Here is an 18,983-nt window from a genome sequence, read left to right as displayed (position 1 = left end):
CTGCAAGTAGACCGACTTGTCCTATCTGAATGTCAGTTCTGGATATGTGCAGTTGAACAGTTTCTATGGTTTGCTTTACAGCATGTGGCTTATATTTTTTTCCTGCCATGAAAACTACATTTGGCAATGCTGCTATTCTGTTACCATGACAATTTAACATCAAAGAAAATCCATGGGAAGAAAAAGGAACCCATTTAATGCATTGAGAGTTGACCCACCAGTTCAAAACGTATTATTATAGCAAGTTGTGCTGACATATTTTGACAATTCAGGACAACTGTTTACTCAATAGCCACCACACTTTTATCAACAAGGTTTTTGTAAAACTACTTTTAATCAGCAACATCAGAATTTATAAATTCCTGTAGAGCCCTAGAATAATTTAGAACAGAAGGGAGCTACAGAGCAAAGCTGAAAGACATTTAGCTGAGAGTCATGGGTGGAATAGCTGATGTCAACTATGTATTTTGAATCTTGTTTCTTCATGAAAAAATTTAGAAAAATCATTTCAAGGTGATTATCAGGGTTAATAACTTTAGTTTTAATATGACTGTTCATTTGTCTGCCAGAATGTACATTTTCTTGTCCCTGGTGGCTGTTTGCCTGAGCTTCCCTGTCACCTGTCCTTCAGTGGTGATATTCCTTGGAGATGAGGATGTATTTTCCTGATATTTTTATGGTAATTAGGCATCAAGAGCTTGGAGTGATTCAAGATAAAACAGAAGCTGACCAACTGGCTGTAACCACTGTCCTCATCATCATACTTCATACTTCCTTGGCCACCATATCAACCAAACCCAAGTCCCACTGTTACCTTTCCCTTTGGGCAGTGCCCCATCTGGATCCAAAACTATCCCTTGTCACTGAAACACTACTCTGATTTCCCAAGATGTGAAGAATTATATGGGATCATAGACTCTCTGGGATATAGCTTCCAGCTCCATTAATTTATTCAGCTATTCAATAATCTATTTGGGTGCCTATTTTAATAGACATCTTCCATATGCTTACTCTTTACAGCTTATGAATCACTTATCTACAACATATCTATCACTTACCAAGTATATATTTAGCCATGTTGACCACATCCAAGGTTGAGAAACACATTATTCCTTAAGGCAGCATGTTATAACTTTCAAAGGCCTTGTTAGAAATCAGTTATTTGTATTGAGACAAAGTGTATCTTCTTGAAGTTTCTGCCATTAGTATTCCTTTTCTTTTTTCATCCTTAATTCTATCATTTTTCATATGATAAAACTATTAATTCATTTACCTTCACCTGAACATGCTCTAAGACCTTCTTAAAGTATAGTGCCAAAGAAGCCAAAAAAAAAAAAAAATCCCTCAGATATGGCCAAGTTGCCCATCAAGAAGAGCATCTTCAAAACTATGTGCGCCCCCTCTTCTCAGTTGTGAGGTTACAATAATAAATAAAATAGCTACTATTATTGAATGCTAGACATTGTGCCAAAAGAGAAAAATACTTTGGGGACATGTTATCAAGAGGGATTTTTTTTCCTATCATCCCACCACTGGGGTTAAGACCTCAAAGCTGAGTCAGACTATGCTAAATTAAAGCAGTAGCATACTGCTACCATATAAAGAAGATTGAGTATGCTAAGAGATGTGAATATTTCAATCACTGCCCTTATAAGCCTAAAGATGGTGTAGTGGGGGTGGGGGGTGGTCTCTAAGAAAATCACTAGCAGGGCACCTGAGTAGCTCAGTTGTTAAGCATCTGCCTTCGGCTCGGGTCATGATCCCATGGTCCTGGGATCGAGCCCCACATGGGGCTCCCTGCTCTGCGGGAAGCCTGCTTCTCCCTCTCCCATCCCCCCCTGCTTGTGTTCCCTCTCTCGCTGTGTCTCTCTCTGTCAAATAAATAAATAAAATCTTTAAAAAAAAAAAAAGAAAAGAAAATCACTAGCAAAGGCTGGAGTGTCTGCAGGAGGAGGGACTGGTAGTCCATACTCCAGGACTTTTGCTCACATCTCTCCCATGCTACCATTCACTTCACCTCAGTGGGATTCAGCCCATGTCAGGTCCCCTGCTTTGTCTGTATTTTCTACTACTCTGAACTCACTTGATTCTACTTGCCAAACTCATACTCATTTAGTTATGAAGACTAAAGATTCAAGACACCAGAGTTTATGATCCAGCTCAACCACTATTTATCCAGATGACCTTGGGCAATTTACTCAAACTCTCCGTGTCCCAGTTCCTTTGATCTACAGAATGAGAATAACTCCTAGGGCTGTGATTACTGAATGAGTTATTATATTTAAAGTGCTTTACCAAGTGCCTCGTACATAATAAGAGTGTCCTAAGAGTTCTCTCTTATATTGTTCTATTATTTTTATCTGTAGACATATCTTTGTGAACCCCTTTCACTCTTTCTCTTTTTCTTGGTACTCTTGTCCAGTCTCTTATGGAAGTTTTTTTCTTTTATATTCTTTTTCAGCTTTTTAAAAAAACTTTTAATTATTCTCTCTGCAAGCCTAATAGTGGGCTGATAAAAATACAAGCACAACTACTGAGACATCAAAGGAAAAGAACACACTTTAAAGAGAAACTGGGCAACAAACAAGCAAACAAACACTAACGCTACTAACAGAGAGACCAGTAAGAGTCATGAAACTCTTCCATTTTCTCACCTCTACTCACTTCCCAGACATGCCAGTGTGGCTTCTATTCCCATCAATACCACTAAAATGGCTCCCGTGAGGTCCACTGAAGTCAACCACTTTCATCTATCAGGGAATCTTTTTTTCATTCCTTATCTTCCTGGACCACACAGCAGCATTCAGCAGCAAGGACTACTACTTCTTTCTTGACACTCTTCCTTCTTCCCACATCTTCCATAACACCACAATCTTCTGGGTTATTTTTGTTCTATTTTGGCTTTTTAACACCTCTCTGGCCACTCCTTTGCATATTTATCAAGCTCATCCTCCTCTATTTGCCATAAATATTGAAGTTTTCCAAGGATCTCTCCCAGAACCTCTTCTCTTTTCCTCTGAATTCTCATCCCACAATATTACTTATGCTTAAAGCTTCAGTAATAATTTGGACACCGATGGCCTTAATTTCTACCTTCAGTTCAAACTACTCCAGTGAATTCTGGATGTGTTTTTCCATCAACCTGCCTAAATATCTCTGCTTTGAAATCTTGAACTCAACATGTCTAAGAACAAACTATCTTTCCCCCAGTATCTGGTCCTTTCCACTATTTTTAATTATAGGCATAACCATTATCCAATGCACAAGACAGAAGCCCAAGACATCTTCTGTGATACCCACTCCTCACAGCCAACCCATCAACAACCTCCAAAGTGTCTCTGGAATCTGTTTTCTTCCCACCTTTTCCACTTTTCTACCCAAGTCCAAAAGGCCATTAAACCTCATTCACAGCACTACAAAAACTTGCAAACTTTATCTGTATCTACTCTGGCCATCCTGCAATCTGCTCACATTGCTACCAGTGATCACACACACACAGTCCACTCCACTTAATGATTTTAAGCTAAAGATCAACATCATTACACAAGGGTCTGCAAGGATCTTGATTCCCTCTCCAGTCTCTTCTGCCATCTGCCACTTCAACTTCTGTGCTCCAGCCACGCTGGCCTTCTTCCCACTTCTCAGCCAGAGAGGTGCCTCCTCCTCTTTAGACCTTTATTTACACAATCCCCTTAGAATGCCCTCATCCCCAGCCACCTGCACCAGTCCACCAATCACACATCACTGAGACAACTTCATTCAGATCTCCACCCAAGTATCATCTCCTCAGGAAAGTTTTCTCCCACTGCGCACCCCCAACCTAAGTCCTACACTTTTAGGGAATGGTATACTTTTTCTTCAGAGTGCTTACCTCAATTTGTGATGATTTATTCATGTAGTGTGATAATTTTATTAACATCTGCTTCCTCCAATGACTATAGACTTTGAGAGGAACTGTGTCAAACCACTATGGTCCTCTCATCTAAATTAGTGACTATCTCAAAGTAGAACCTCAAATGATATTTGTTGAGAGGATAAATGAATCAGCACCTCTTTATCCTACTCTAAATAAATCTGCTGTTCATTGTACACCATTCTAGATATGTTTTGTAAATCTATTCTAAATATTTTCTCTCAGCTCGGAACTTTTATTTTACTATTTTTCATCTAAAATCTCTGGTATTTCAGTCCCTTGTGGGTTAAACTGCCTTTATAGCATGCTTCTCAATGCATCTGTATCCCTTGAGGATTTTATTTCAAATGTAGATCCACAGACCCCCTGCAGAGCTTCTGAGCCCACACATCTCTGGGTGGGGTTGAATAATTCTTTTTTAACAAGAATCACTACATGATTCTTCTACACACTAAAGTTTCAGCACAGGGGCACCTGGGGGCTCAGCTGTTAAGCATTTACCTTCGGCTCAGGTCATGATCCCAGGGTCCTGGGATGGAGCCCCTCATCCAGGCTCCCTGCTCAGTGGGAAGCCTGCTTCTCCCTCCCCCCCCCCCCCCCCCCGCTTGTGTTCCCTCTCTGGCTGTGTCCCTCTCTAATAAATAAATAAAATCTTAAATAAATAAATAAATAAAATTTCAGCACAAATGCTTTTTTGGTTCAGACTAGAAGTCAAGGAGAAAATGTATTCATAGCCCTAAACAACTTCTATACAGACTTCTAGAATGAGGCCTGCTTCTAAGTGGGAGAATGACTTTACTATGTTCTACAAAAAGGTCATACTTTTTTTGCTTCAGTAAATAAGTAGAAACAAAAGTGATGAAACCCAAAATATTGATGGCTTTCTGTAGGCTTGACCCAAAAACCATATGGAACAGTAAGCCAAAGGAATTCCAACATGACCTACGGGACAATAAGCAAAGGGTTTGGCCAGAAGTAACTCCTGAATATAAATTTGCATTAAAGTCAAGCTAATTCCATCTTGTTTTGCAACTTGGGGTTTAAAATTTACTTTTCTGCTAGCTTAAGACTGACAAACAAATTTGGTTTCCAGAAGTCAGAAAGGTTGGTTGGTACCCATTCTTTCTCATCTTTCCAGGATCTTTGTTAAAAAAAAAAAAAAAAGACTCCTATTTTGAACATTGTCCCTGGTAGAGCCAGACACACTGTTTCACACCTTGTCATGGAATGCAGGTAGCACACACTTCCTAACTGTACAAGCAGAAAGAGAAACCAAGAAAAATATTTGCTCCCTACTTTCAGCAGTTGAGGGTCTCTCTGCTTGGTGGGCCCATGTTGACGAAGTGGCAAACATCTGGGATAATAAAATGGGAAGCAGCAAACCACTTAGGGCAGGCTTTGAGACAATGTGAAGTGGGTCCTTTTCTCCTTCTTAATTTTGAAGATGCTTATGGGAGGCTGAAAGGGTAAGAGGGCAGAGATACTTAACTTTCCACACAACTAAATTCCCTCTCTGTTCTCCAGAATCATAGGCCACTTATTTACTTGTTTGTTTACTCCTGAACCCAAGCCAGAAACCAAGGCAAGGCCGTGTGGAGAAGAATCAAAGGGTTGAGGTCACAGTCAGAATGGAGATCTAAAGTTAGAAGCAGAGGTAATGACCTGGCAAGTATGCAGTTTACTAAGTTCTGGCTTGTGATTCATAGCTAAAAAAATAGGAATTGTTGGTGAAAAGTCCTTGGATAAACATTCAAGACTAGTGATTTCCAACTTATAATCCTTATCGGGGAAAGATTTTTTAAAAATTGCCCATAATCTATAAATACTTATTTATATTGTATGTACTACCCTAGTTTTACATTATGAACATTATAAGACAAAAATGAACAATGAATTAGACTACTAGAAAATTGAAACAGTAATTCTAATGTTTTTTCCATATCCCTAAATGTTGTTTTATTGCACTCAACTTCGGAGACAACTGATTTAGACAGAGTGTTGCTTCTATACATATGCTAAGAAACTAGACTGAGGGTAGGTTTTATGACTTGTATTTCTCAGAAATTTGGGTCATTAAGTTTTAGTTGGAATGCCACAATGGACCCACTCATGTTGAGATGGGAGGGATCTCATTATGAATCATCAAAATTTTCACAAGCAGCATTAAGTAAATAGGAAAATAAAAGCAACAAGTCAAATATTAAACAATAGAGGATTGGTTAAATAAATGACACTGTATTTGTACAATGAAATATTTTATTTCCAATGAAAACGAAAGTTGCAGGGATGCCTTAATGCTACATGGTGCTATATGGGTTGAACTGTATTCCCCCCAAATTCATATGTTGAATTCCCAAATCCCCAGTACCACAGAATGTGACATTATTTGGAAATAGGGTTGTTGCAAATGCAATTGGTTAATATGTGGCTATGATGGAGTTGGGTGGACCCCAAATCCAATATGACTGATGTCCATGTAAAAAAGGGAAAATTTGCACAGAGGGAGATCACTATGGGAATATTGGAGCTATGCTTCCATAAGCTAAGAAACACCAAATATTGCTGGTAAACCACTAAAAGGTAGGAGAGAGGCGTGGAACAGATTCTCCCTCGCAGCCTTCATTAAGAATCAACCCCACTAAAAACTTGATCTTGGACTCTAGCCTTAACAACTTTGAGAAAATAGATTTCTGTTTAAGCCATCCAGTCTGTGCTACTTCATTATGGCAGCTCTACCAGATCAAAACAGGTGCCATGCTAGGACATCAGGTTAAATTAAAAAGACCTCACATAAAATGCCTACATAGTGTGATCCCAACTGTGCACGCGCGTGCGCACACACACACACGTATGTAGATAAGACCCTGGAAAGGTTATTGTTTACCTTTGTCTTGCAGGTACCTTATTATGTCTGTTTCTTCATTTGTCCCCCATATTTTCTAAGTTTCCTACAAAAAGATTAAAGCTTGTACAGATATCTATACTTCCTAAGTTTTTATTTTTATAATAAAAGTTTTTTTAAGCGTTTACATTTCTTATTATGTAAAAAATTACTCCAAAGAAACGATTTCTACTGCTCCTAAGGTAGATAATGATGACTAGATAATTCGATATGGAAATCTCTGGGATGTACACTCTTCCCCATGTATGCCTTTTGAAATTCTCAATGAAGAGACATGATTCAGCAGTCATGTCTAATATTCAGCCCTGCTCAGTCATTTTTGTCCCTCTTCATTCTTCTCTCACTCATGAACTGTCTTTACAGAAGTTACTGGACTTCCATAAGTTTCTGTTTCCTCATCTGTAAACTGAGAGCACAGGTACACTGCTTCCCTCACCCCAAACGGGGTAACGTATGTGAAAGTGTCCTGATGAAAGATATAGCCCAACAACCACGAGGTGGTAGCTGTGCTAGTAACAATGTTATGGAAAGATAGTCCTAAACTCTGACGTGGCTACCTGGGGACTCTACAGTGCAGTGGGTGCTCCATCCAGACAGCAGCAGCCACCTCCAGCAGTAACACTGCCGGATTGACAAGCCGGGGATCTCCCACCCATGACTGACACTCAAAAACTTTCCTAATATGAAATAGACACGGTTTGAAAGACCTGCCCACTTCTCCTGGGAACCATTCCTCAGAGTGTAGACTGCTAAATCAGGTTCTCTGCTCGGCATCGAAATTTTCCACTCTTTGGTTTCTCTGTCCTTATCTTTTCTTTAACAGGAGTAGTTGTGGTAGTAATAGCAGGCAGAGAGAAATATCCATGGTATATTTTCACCAACTGACTTCCTCTTGCCAGGACTTACTGTCTTGTCCCATCATTCAATGGTCCTTTGGAAAAGCTCAGGAAATGTAAGCAGATAGCAAACTAATGGCTGTGTTTTGTTTTTTCTTTCTTAAAAAAAATCTACTTTTCTCCCAAGCCCCTCCATCTACTATATTCCAAAGAAAAAAAAACTGAAAGGAAAAATAAAAGATGGATAAGGATAAAGTTGAGTAAAAAATTCAGTTTTCTCAGTTCCCAAAGATCACTAACATCACAAAGAGGTTGACCAAACTTTATATAACACACATTAGGGAACTGTAAGAAATGTGAGAAACTTTTGCTGCACATCCTAAGGTGTAAAGTTTCTCATGTTTCTTCTATTTCCCTAATTCAATTTCATCTGCTCTGAGGCTCTGTCTCACTAGGCTTTTAGGAAATTCCATCTCAATCATTATGGTGGCTTCTCTCCTCCCTCCAGGTTCATTGTGAAAGTTTCTGGGGTTATACACATCAAAATGTTTGGGGAGGGCCTCTGTGCCATTTCCTGGCGTGCTAGGAGGTCAGGATGGGGGTCACTAATGATAGCCAAGGACCACTGCACCGACCCACACAAGACCATTTCCTGGTTTCCTCCAAGCTCTCAAGGCTGTCTAGGTTTGTTCACTCCCACCTCAAAACTGAAGAAGAGTCTTGTCTTTCTTCCTAAAGACAATTCTTTAAAAACAAGTGTTTCTTAATTTTGCCCTAAGGACAAGGAAATGTTCTGTTCTTCAGGACTAGAAGCCTGGACTGCCCTTGGTTTGGGGCTGTAGGGGAGAGAGGGAGCGGAGATGAAAAGAGAAGACATGTTATATTCTTCTTCTAGATCAGTCAGAACAAAACACAAGCAATAGCTTAGTAAATCATCTGCCACTTTTAGAATAATCAAGGATTAAAGGTCCGTGTGCTTTTAGAAAGGCAAACAAAGAACTTAATCCTGAGAGCAACTTGGACAGTCACCAGGCTGTGATTATCAATGTGAAGTGCCTGTCTTCACTAAGATTAGCACCAATGTTTACCCTAGCCTTAAAATCATATCCTTCTTTTATTACCTGGTGAGGGTAAGTGGAGGTCCATGCAGGGCAGACCATCAGAAAAGGAGCATGGTTGAGCAGGTACTAAGGAAAATTAGAACTTAGAAATTCTGGTGGCTCCCAATCACCTGGGCCCCCATAGCTTGTCTCCTTGCTTTGTTGGCTTATTTCAACGAAGACTATTGCCTGGAAAAGGCTTAAAGTTTGTACAGATATCTATACTTCCAAAGTTTTTATTTTTATAATAAAACAGTTTTTTAAGCTTTTATATTTTTTATTAAAAGGGGAATTGGCATGGCCCAAGGAACAAAAGGGATTTGGGGGTCCTCAGGAGGCCTGTGTTGTACTACAAATCACAACTGTAGAACCCTGAAGCGCAGGGGTGAAGGCATTAGTGGGTGATGCCAAACAAATTAACAAGATACAGGATTTGGTGATGCAGGCAGGGTGGTATGTGGAGTGGTGCTGTGCCAAGCATGACACAGCTCCCTGTCATGTGAGTCCAACTGCGGCACCATCGGGGATTGAAACTGGCAGAGCTGGAAGGCCTTCCCGGAGTTCAAGGAAATATTATCAGCCCAGTAGTTCCCTCAGCAAACGTATCTGGCCAAGCAGGCCCCCTCTGCGGCACATGATTTTTTTTAACTCTACTTTCCACCTGAGAATCCACAACGTTTTTGTCTCCCACAGGAAAATAACTTTTTGACTGAATTTTAAAAATTACACTTGTGTTCTGTAAAATGTTCAACATAAAAGAGTATCCAGATGATGAAGAAAACCCGTCCCGATTTCATCCAAACACCACCAGGACATACAAGTGCCCGGGGAAGCCATGATTACGCCTCCCATGTCCTGACACTCTGTAACATTTAGCTACCATTTCTTGACAAGGGTGTGCTTGTGAAAGTGACAAGTGTTTATGGTATTGTTTTATTCCCAAGGATACTATTCCATCTGATGGGATGAACGTCAGCCTTCATGAGATATCCCTCCAGTGGGATGGAAAATGAATGTTCCCTACTTAATAAGTTCTGTGTGGAGAACTGAGTTACCTGTTTCTGGTTGATTCCAATCATCTTTTAGTGGCCCTATCTGATTTGATCTTTGTCCCAGCTATGACCCAAGGCCACAGATATATCCACTTTTAAATGTTTGGTATGTGTTTAGATTTTTGTTTTAAGAACCACAAAAGGGGGTAAGACTGTATGTACTGATCGGGCTTTTCCTCTCAACTTCTCTAAGAGAAGGGAATACTAATTGAGTGTCTGAGCCTAAATCTGTGACACTGATGGGGTCAAGGTCAAAGCCAAAGGTCATGCACATTGTCGTGTCTCCCTGGATACCCTCTTTGTGCTTCTTTCCTTTGTGTGGTGACCCTAAGGCTGGACCTCAGAGTACATCCAGAATCTTCCTTTCTTTTATTTGCTCCACTGTTTGTCATTTGGATCACAGGTGGTAAGATTTAGGTTTCTGAGGAGAGACCCCACCTAACCTTGAATATAATCCAGCCCAGTTTACCAGAAAGCTCTTCTGGTAGAAGACTGTTCATGAGCAGTGCCAACAGAGTGGTAGCTTATGTGAGATTTATGTTTGTTCTTTGTTTAGCCTGCCTGGGTCCCATGCTTGTCATCTCTCTCATTGTTTTAAAACCTCACATTCTGATTTCCCCTCATGTCGATGCCAATGAGGGGTATTCATCCTTTCTGATGGCTGAGTAATATTTCATTGTATATATGGACCACATCTTCTTTATCCAGTCATCTGTTGAAGGGCATCTCGGATCCTTCCACAGTTTAGCTATTGTGGACATTGCTGCTATGAACTTTGGGGTGCATGTGGCCATTCTTTTCACTACATCTGTATTTTGGGGGTAAATACCCAGTAGCGCAATTGCTGGGTCATAGGGTAGCTCTATTTTTAACTTTTTGAGGAAACTCCACACTCTTTTCCAAAGTGGCTGTACCAACTTGCATTCCCACCAACAGTGTAAGAGGGTTCCTTTTTCTCTACATCCTCTCCAACACTTGTGGTTTCTTGCCTTGTCAATTTTTGCCATTCTAACTGGTGTAAGGTGGTATCTCAATGTGGTTTTGATTTGAATTTCCCTGATGGTTAATGATGAACATTTTTTCATGTGTCTGTTAGCCATTCATATGTCTTCTTTGAAGAAGTGTCTATTGTCTGTTCATATCTTCTGCCCATTTTTTGACTTATTTGTTTTTTGGGTGGTGAGTTTGAGAAGTTCTTTATAGATATTGGATACCAGCCCTTTATCTGTAATGTCACTTGCAAATATCTTCTCCCATTCCGTGGGTTGCCTCTTTGTTTTGTTGACTGTTTCCTTTGCTGGGCAGAAGCTTTTTATCTTGATGAAGTCTCAAAAGTTCATTTTTGCTTTTGTTTCCCTTGCCTTTGGAGATGTGTCTTGAAAGAAGTTGCTGTGGCCAATGTCAAAGAGGTTACTGCCTATGTCCTCCTCTAGGATTTTGATGGATTCCTGTCTCACATTGAGGTCTTTCATCCATTTAGAGTTTATCTTTGTGTATGGTGTAAGAGAATGGCCGAATTTCATTCTTCTGTATATAGCTGTCCAATTTTCCTAGCACCATTGAAGAGACTGTCTTTTTTCCATTGCATATTTTTTCCTGCTTTGTCAAAGATTAGTTGACCATAGAGTTGAGGGTCCATATCTGGGCTCTCTATTCTGTTCCATTGGTCTATATGTCTGTTTTTGTGCCAGTACCATCCTGTCGTGGTGATCACAGCTTTGTAATATAGCTTGAAATCAGGTAACGTGATGCCCCCAGCTTTGTTTTTCTTTTTCAACATTTCCTTGGTAATTTGGGGTCTTTTCTGGTTCCATACAAATTTTAGAATTGTCTGTTCCAGCACTTTGAAAAATGCCATTGGTATTTTAATTGGGATGGTGTTGAAAGTATAGATTGCTCTGGGCAGCACAGACATTTTAACAATGTTTATTCTTCCAATCCATGAGCATGGAATGTTTTTCCATCTTTCTGTGTCTTCTTCAATTTCTTTCATAAGTGTTCTGTAGTTTCTAGAGTATAGATCTTTTACCTCTTTGGTTAGGGGGAAATCAGAGAGGGAGATGAACCATGGGAGACTATGGACTCTGGGAAACAAACTGAGGGTTTTAGAGGGGAGGGGGGTGTGGGGCATGGGTTAGCTCAGTGATGGGTATTAAGGAGAGCATGTATTGCATGGAGCACTGGGTGTTATACGCAAACAATGAATCGTGGAACACTACATCAAAAACTAATGATGTACTGTATGGTGACTAACATAATAAAAAAGTAAATAAAACCTCACATTCTTCACTGTTTTATTTACATCACGCTACCTGTGGACAGTTTCCCACAGCCATACATAGATGCCTACCTCCGCTTGTAAACCATGACTGCAGCAGATACCATGATACACTGTCCAGATCCCCCTTCAGGGACAGATTTATTGCCCCAGACCTGGGAATGCTATCTGCAGACTACCTCAAGCTGTCAGTTATTTTGGGATGTGTCAGAGTTGTGGAGCACTGCCTTGCCCAAGCTCACACACTTTCTGGGGTAGCCCATAGTCAATGACTGATCAGGTGGGAGTATAATGGGCAGGTCACTGTGGCCAAATTCAGAGCAGTCCTGACAGGGCTCCTCTTGGAGTCCATCAAAACGGTCACTGAAGGGTGGCCACAGGATATAGCCTTGAGCAAAAAGATATCAGCACAAGTCTGATGGCAATTTCTGGGAATTTTCCATTTTCTTGACAGAAATATTACCTATTCTAATTGGTTTCTGCGAGTGGCAGAATAACGTCCTCTGCCAAAATATCCACATCGTAATCCCTGGAACCTATGACCGTGTTACCTTACACAGAAAAAGGGATTTTTCAGATGTGATTAAGTTAAGCTTTTTGAGATGGGGAGATTATCCTGGATGCTCCAGTAGGGTCCAACATAATCATAAGTGTTCTTGTAAGAGGGAGGCAAGAAGGTCATGTCAGGGAAGATGTGATGATAGAAGCAGGGCTCATAGTCAGAGATAAAGATCTGAAGAGCTATGTTGCTGGCTTGAAGATGGAGGAAGAGGCCATGAGCCAAGGAATGAAGAAGCCCCTAGAAACCAGAGAAGGCAAGGAATGGATTCTCCTGAGAGCCTCTGAGGGAACACAGCCTTGGTTTTAGTGCAGTGAGATTGATTTCAGACTTCTGACTTCCAAAACTGTAAGATTATAAAATTGTGTTGTTTTAAGTGCCTAAGTCTGTGGTAATTTGTTAAAGCAGAAATAAGAAACCAATATAGTTTCCTTCCCCCTTTTTCCTCCCTCCAATCTAGACTGGCTAAAACGGATGGCACTACAGCAACTACTTTAAGATTAGGGGTGAAACAGTCCAAAGACACACAGAGAACTTGCCTTGAAGTCTTTGAGCCACTGAACTAATGCCAGTAACTTCCTACCTCTAGATTTCCTTGTTTATAAAGAAAGAAAACAAAATAAAATTAAAAAAAACCTCCTTACATCCATATATCACTTTAGTTACATGATTGTTTAGTATGATCCCATGAGATATATATTTATATATAATTGTATTACATATATTATTTTATGTTATTTATAAAAAATAATATCTAAGGTTATATTCCAAAATGTTAATTGAAGTTTGCCCTATTTTTGTGTACATTATTTAGCTTCTCTGCTATATTTTGTTTTTGTAATAAAAGTACAGTAAGTTTTTTTTAACACTTTTTTAAGGAAAGGAGATGAGGGCAGGAAAGATTCACCAAAAGCCGTTTAGGATGAATAAGAAATTGACAAGCATCAGTGTTTATCTTTGGGTTGAAGAGGGAAAAAAAACAAAGACTGGTTGATAATGAGAGGTTTTATAATAAGAAGGGGATGTTGCAAAGACCAGGCCAGGCAGGCAACAGTCCCCTTATAAGTTTATCGTACTGGAGTCTCACAAAAGTGAGTGAGACCACCACCCAAAGACTCAGAAAACTGCTTATCCTGTATCAACAAATAAAAAATTTAATAGAAGTTGTATATTGTAATATTTCCTAAATAATACCCATGCCTTCAATGTCATCTCCTTCTGGTCTTTCCTGTTCTCCTCCTTCACTTTACTTTTCCTCAAAGCACTGATCTGCCACGCCTTATTTTTTTTTCTAACTTTTATTATCAATCTCCCTCCACTAGAATTTAAGCTCCATGAAAGAAGGATGTTTTGCCTCTCAAGTTTACTGCTCTATTCTCACCTAGAACAGCACCTGGCACACAACAGGTGTCAGTAAATATCCAATGAATGAATGAACCACATGGCAAGGGCTCGTAAATATTCTCTGTAGGGCCAGATCATATTTTAGGTCTCACAGGCCAGGAGGTAGAATTGAGAATATTATGGAGGTCCTTGTGTAACCACTATTAAAAATGTAAAAAATATTCTCAGCTCACGGTCCTGTAAAAACAGGTAGCAGGCCAGGTTTGCCCTGCATGCCCTGGTTTGTCAGCTCCTGAACTGGAAGTTTAACAACTCAGCAAAAATGAATAATATCCTTCAACTATCCTGAATCTCACATATCATTTCTGGTAACTTTCAGGAACTCAGCCAATCACGCAAATGTGGAAGCAACATGACAGCTACCAAATGTGTCTTTTTGGAATAAGAGATAGCACTCATTCGGGTCTCAATATTATGAGCTGATAATTTAGGGTGGAACCAGCTCATAGTAGTGTTTATTCCTAAAGCCCTGTTCTGTGCAATGCACTATGCCAAGAACTAGTGGTACTCTTCAAGTTTAAAATCCAGCAATAGGATTTATTCTTAACACTTAGAGAAAAGTAGGTATTTGGATTTTGTTCACTCAGGTACCTGAGTGAATTCCATATTTAAAATTTCCATTCAGGGCTCATATTAAAATAATGCATCAGCCTGATTCTAGAATGGCATTGTGCTAGACTGGTATTTTGTCATATTTTTCACTTGCCAAGATGTTTTAAGTTTTATCCATGTTCCTGTAATATACATTTATCTCATCGCTTTTAACTACAGCTTAATGTTCTCAGGCTCTATCCACCACATTTTATTTATTCTCTAGTGCAGTGGTGGACCCTTGTGTCTATTCCCCATGACCACAAACACACTGTAATGAACACAGTCTCCTTGGGGACCTGGGTTGAGGTTCTATCAAGGCTCCGTTCCCAAGTCGGTCCCCTGTTCATTAAACTTAAACCTTGAATTGTGAAGTAGTTGAATTTTGTGCTTTTAGGTTTTTTAAAACAAAACCTCCCTTATCCAGAGAACATAAAGATTCTCTCACATTTTTTTTCCTGGCTTTGTCCTTTACCATTTTCCTCTTTTATACTGAGGTCTTTAATCCCACTGAAGATTATTTCTGTACATGATGTGAGACCCCATACTGTCTCCACTATTTTATAAAGTCTCTACTATCCTATGCCAAGTTTATATAGATTAATATTTGTATGTTAAATATGTATATTATAGCATTTTAGGAGGGAATGGAGGAGAAGGCAAGGGACCTGATAAACTGTTTCCAAAATATATAAGAATAAAGGTCCACAAAGGCAATTCTACAAAGGAAAAACTTAAAAAGGAGAATTCCTACTACCAGATATTAAAACGTTTTACAAAGTCAAAGTGAAGAAAAAAAAAGTGGTACTTGCAAATAGACTCAAATAATAAAATAGAGAACAGAAAAATAGACATGTAGATATGTTTATATATGTATGTGTATCTATATATTTACATATAGATCTATCTCTATATCTATGTATTTCAGCTATTTTCTTATCCAAAAAAAACCTCTACTGAAATTTTGACTGGACTTTCAGTGAAATTATAAATTTGGGAATCAACTGGTATCTCTAAAATGTAGTTTCACTCATGAAACACAGAGAATCTCTCTACGCATCCAGACCTCTTCTTATCCTTCTGGATGCATTCCCAGAACCAGTCTATCAACCAGGGTTCAGTTAAGAAAGGGAAACCTCAGGAGACATTTCAAGTGGAGGGGATTTAATTCAGGAAATTAGAAACCTACACAACATTTGGAAGGGTAGGAAGAATGAAGATCAGGCAAAAACCTCAGCTGGCTTTCAGGAAATCCAGAGGAGCAAGAATGTAAGGAATGGCAGGAATTTCAGGAATAGCCTGGAAACTGCTACCATTTCCTCTCAGCCACCTGCAGCCCCAGAAGCAGTAGTTCACCCAGAAGCTTTGACAACCTCAGGCCTGCCAACAGTCCCCACTTCTGTCCACAGTTCTTACCAGGGAAGGTTGGCTTTTCCAATTATTTCCCCTTCCAAATGTCCAACAAATTCTTCTCATTGGCAGAATCTGAAACAGAACTACACTGGCAAGAGAGAGGGATAATACCAAGTTGACAAACAACCCAGCACAAAAGAAAAACAAAGAGCTTCAGAAACATGATTTGTGACACGTTAACATTTAAAACACACAATAACAGAATTATTTTCAGTATGATTCAAAGGAAGCACATTTTAACTGATTCCATGTTTATGGCATAGCATTTCACTTGGAAGTAATACAAAGATAACATTTGCAGAGATTTAAAATACAGTGAATTTTTCACGAGGAGTACTATCTCTGCAAAGATCAGACAGGCAACATGATACAGTGATCCCTCACTCTTCAGCCCTGGCCGTACCTTCATTAAGCTGTGTCTAGTTAGAACTCCACAGTTGGAGGGGCATGAAGAATCTGATGACTACTCAGGCAGCAGTAGTGGCAATAAAAAGGATTCAGGAAGGAGGGTGAACAGGATTGATCTTACACAACACGTGCGCACACACACACACACGGTGTTGGCATATGACAGTAATAGTTCTAAAGTGTAAGTAGGATTGTTATCTAGCACAGTGCTCTTCAAACTCTTCTGATGACACATCCTTGTCAATAAAGATGCCCTGATACACACAAATGTGGAAATTAAAAGAATGAAATAGAATTGGAAAGAGAGGTCCTAACATATTCTTCCAGCATCCCAAAGGATCGTCTTGAGGTGCACCCTCTCCACTGGAGAAAGCACAGACTTGTTTGCTCTCCCCTGTTTTCTCCGTATCCTCCATCAAGCTGCTCAAAGCCAGAAATGGCAGAAATGTTGCCCATTACATACAGCACAACAGCCCAAGACCTTCAGTCAGTATCTACAAGTCAAGTTCATGCAAACAACATCATCATAGCTGCCAGGAGAGGGCAGATGTGAGCAGGGTATAAGGAAACCCCTACTCAGAGGTCTATAACAATGAAAGAAGGAAGTAGCTAAAGCAAAGTGGGGAGAAGGTTCGAGAAAAAACACCCAAGAGAGTCAAAGATAAGCTACAGATGGAAAGAGAAATGAAGTCTAAGAAACACTGAGCTACAACCAGGCCACAGAAAACAGCTGCCAAAGGCACAGTAAGAAAAATGCTGGGGACTGAGGGGTGTGTGGGTCATCTTAGGGATAAAAAGGAGATAGATATTGGGGGGCAGGAGGTGGGTAGAAGAGAGCTCTAGTCCAGAAGCCAAAAGGCCCAAAGCCAGAATCAGGGAGAGCTTCAGTGTCAGATCAAATGTCAGGAGCTGGGCAGGAACCGTCAGAGCTTCCAGGGCTCAGAAGTTTATATGGCAATTATCATGAAAATATGCCCAGGAGTAAGACTTTTGAGACAACAAACCATTATTCTCAGTCTTGTGATTTCTGATCTTGAAGATTTTTTCATCCTTCCCAAGGAAGGCATGGAAGGCTCTGGCAGACTTTCTGAAATGTTACAGAGCTCAAAACACAAGTAGTTCTAGTGCATGGCCCAGCAGAGAGCACAATCCCTGTAGGTGTGTTGAACACTGATTTATACTGATTCTCTTTTACAGAGTAGACAGAGACTTATTTGAATAATGTGAGCAACCCCGTGAATCTCTGAAGGAAAAATTATTCCAGGTAAAGGGATTAATGAGTAGAAAGTTCTTAAGGAAGAACTGTTCCTGTTGTGTCTGAGGACACAGAAGGAAGGTCAATGTGGTTGGAAAGGATTAAGCAAAGGGAAGAGTGTTTAGGAAGTGAGACTGGAAAGACAGGAAGAGCTAGACCTTGAAGCGCCTTGAAGGTCATGGTGAAAAGTCTAGATTTTAGTCTAAGCGTGGGAGGAGGGGCAAGCCAATCTCTGCTTTTCAAAGACCATTCTGGCTGCAGTGGCGGGGATCACTGGCTGCAGGAGCCAGAGAGAGGACGTCGTGGTGTGCTGGAACCAAAGAGCCCACGGTCAAGTTTTCAGCAGTTTGGGGAATCTCTTGTTAAGCACAACCATTATTTAAAAATCAAATTGTATAAACTCACAATTAAATGATACTGAAAGCAAAGCTCATACATAATGAAAAGTCACTGCTTCCTAACTATTTTATTCCATTTAACCATCATCGAAGACCTTGAGGGTATGTGTATCTTTTTATGGGTAATGGGGAAATGCTATAAAACATGGTGCTACCGTGTCTTTCTCTTGCCCCCTCCATGCTCAGTGGGGCTCACGGAGGTAGCTTGAAACCTGCCACGGCGGGAGTGTTTACACTGCAGGATGGCAAAGGCTACACGGGGCGGGGGGGGGGGCTTCCCCGCCCCCACTCCCAGAGAGGTGGCTGTGAACCATTTATCAGCACACCGATGACCATGACTGCAGCAAAATGACAGGGACCTGAAGAGGGTGGTGGCAGTGGTGGGGTTCCACATGACTCTAAGGTGGAGTCAACAGAACTTACTGATGTACAGGGTGTGTAAAGTGAAGTAAAGGGAGGTGTACATAATAAGCTAAGATTTTGAATGTGAGGTTGGATGCGGGCTTCTGCATGTGAGAACAAGGTAGCAATCAACTCCTGTTGTAATATAGTAATTATAGAGTTTATTGAGAAATTCCCTTCTCTAGGGCTTTCTGTCAAGGGTTTTAAGATATGTATCATTTCATTCAAGACAGCAGTCACCACACACTTGTGGACAGAAACTCTGGATGTGGTTAACTGCAAACTCAGGATTGGTCTCTATCTTCGCAGCATTTAGCACAGTGCCTGGAACATAGTAGGCAGTCAGTGTCCAAGGCTGTCACACCCATAGTATACGATGCATCCCTATGTATTTGGGAAGCTACAAGAAAAGCCATAGTGATTTCATCTAGATCTAGATATTATCAGCTTACTTGAAAGCAGTAGGTGAAAA

The 18,983-nt window shown here is 40.2% G+C and overlaps 1 long non-coding RNA gene across 3 annotated transcripts in view; it reads right to left on the bottom strand.

Annotated features, from left to right (window-relative positions):
- LOC112824738 (uncharacterized) overlaps positions 1–18,983 on the bottom strand; it is a 110,749-nt gene that overhangs the window by 13,529 nt on the left and 78,237 nt on the right. The gene's annotated exons all lie outside the window — the stretch shown is intronic.

This window comes from Callorhinus ursinus, unplaced genomic scaffold (assembly GCF_003265705.2).
Source record: "Callorhinus ursinus isolate GAN/ISIS: 27379988/994484 unplaced genomic scaffold, GSC_fseal_2.0 scaffold12, whole genome shotgun sequence".
Taxonomy (NCBI): Eukaryota; Metazoa; Chordata; class Mammalia; order Carnivora; family Otariidae; genus Callorhinus; species Callorhinus ursinus.
Note: the sequence above shows the minus strand (reverse complement) of the source record. Positions and strands in the feature narration are given on the sequence as shown.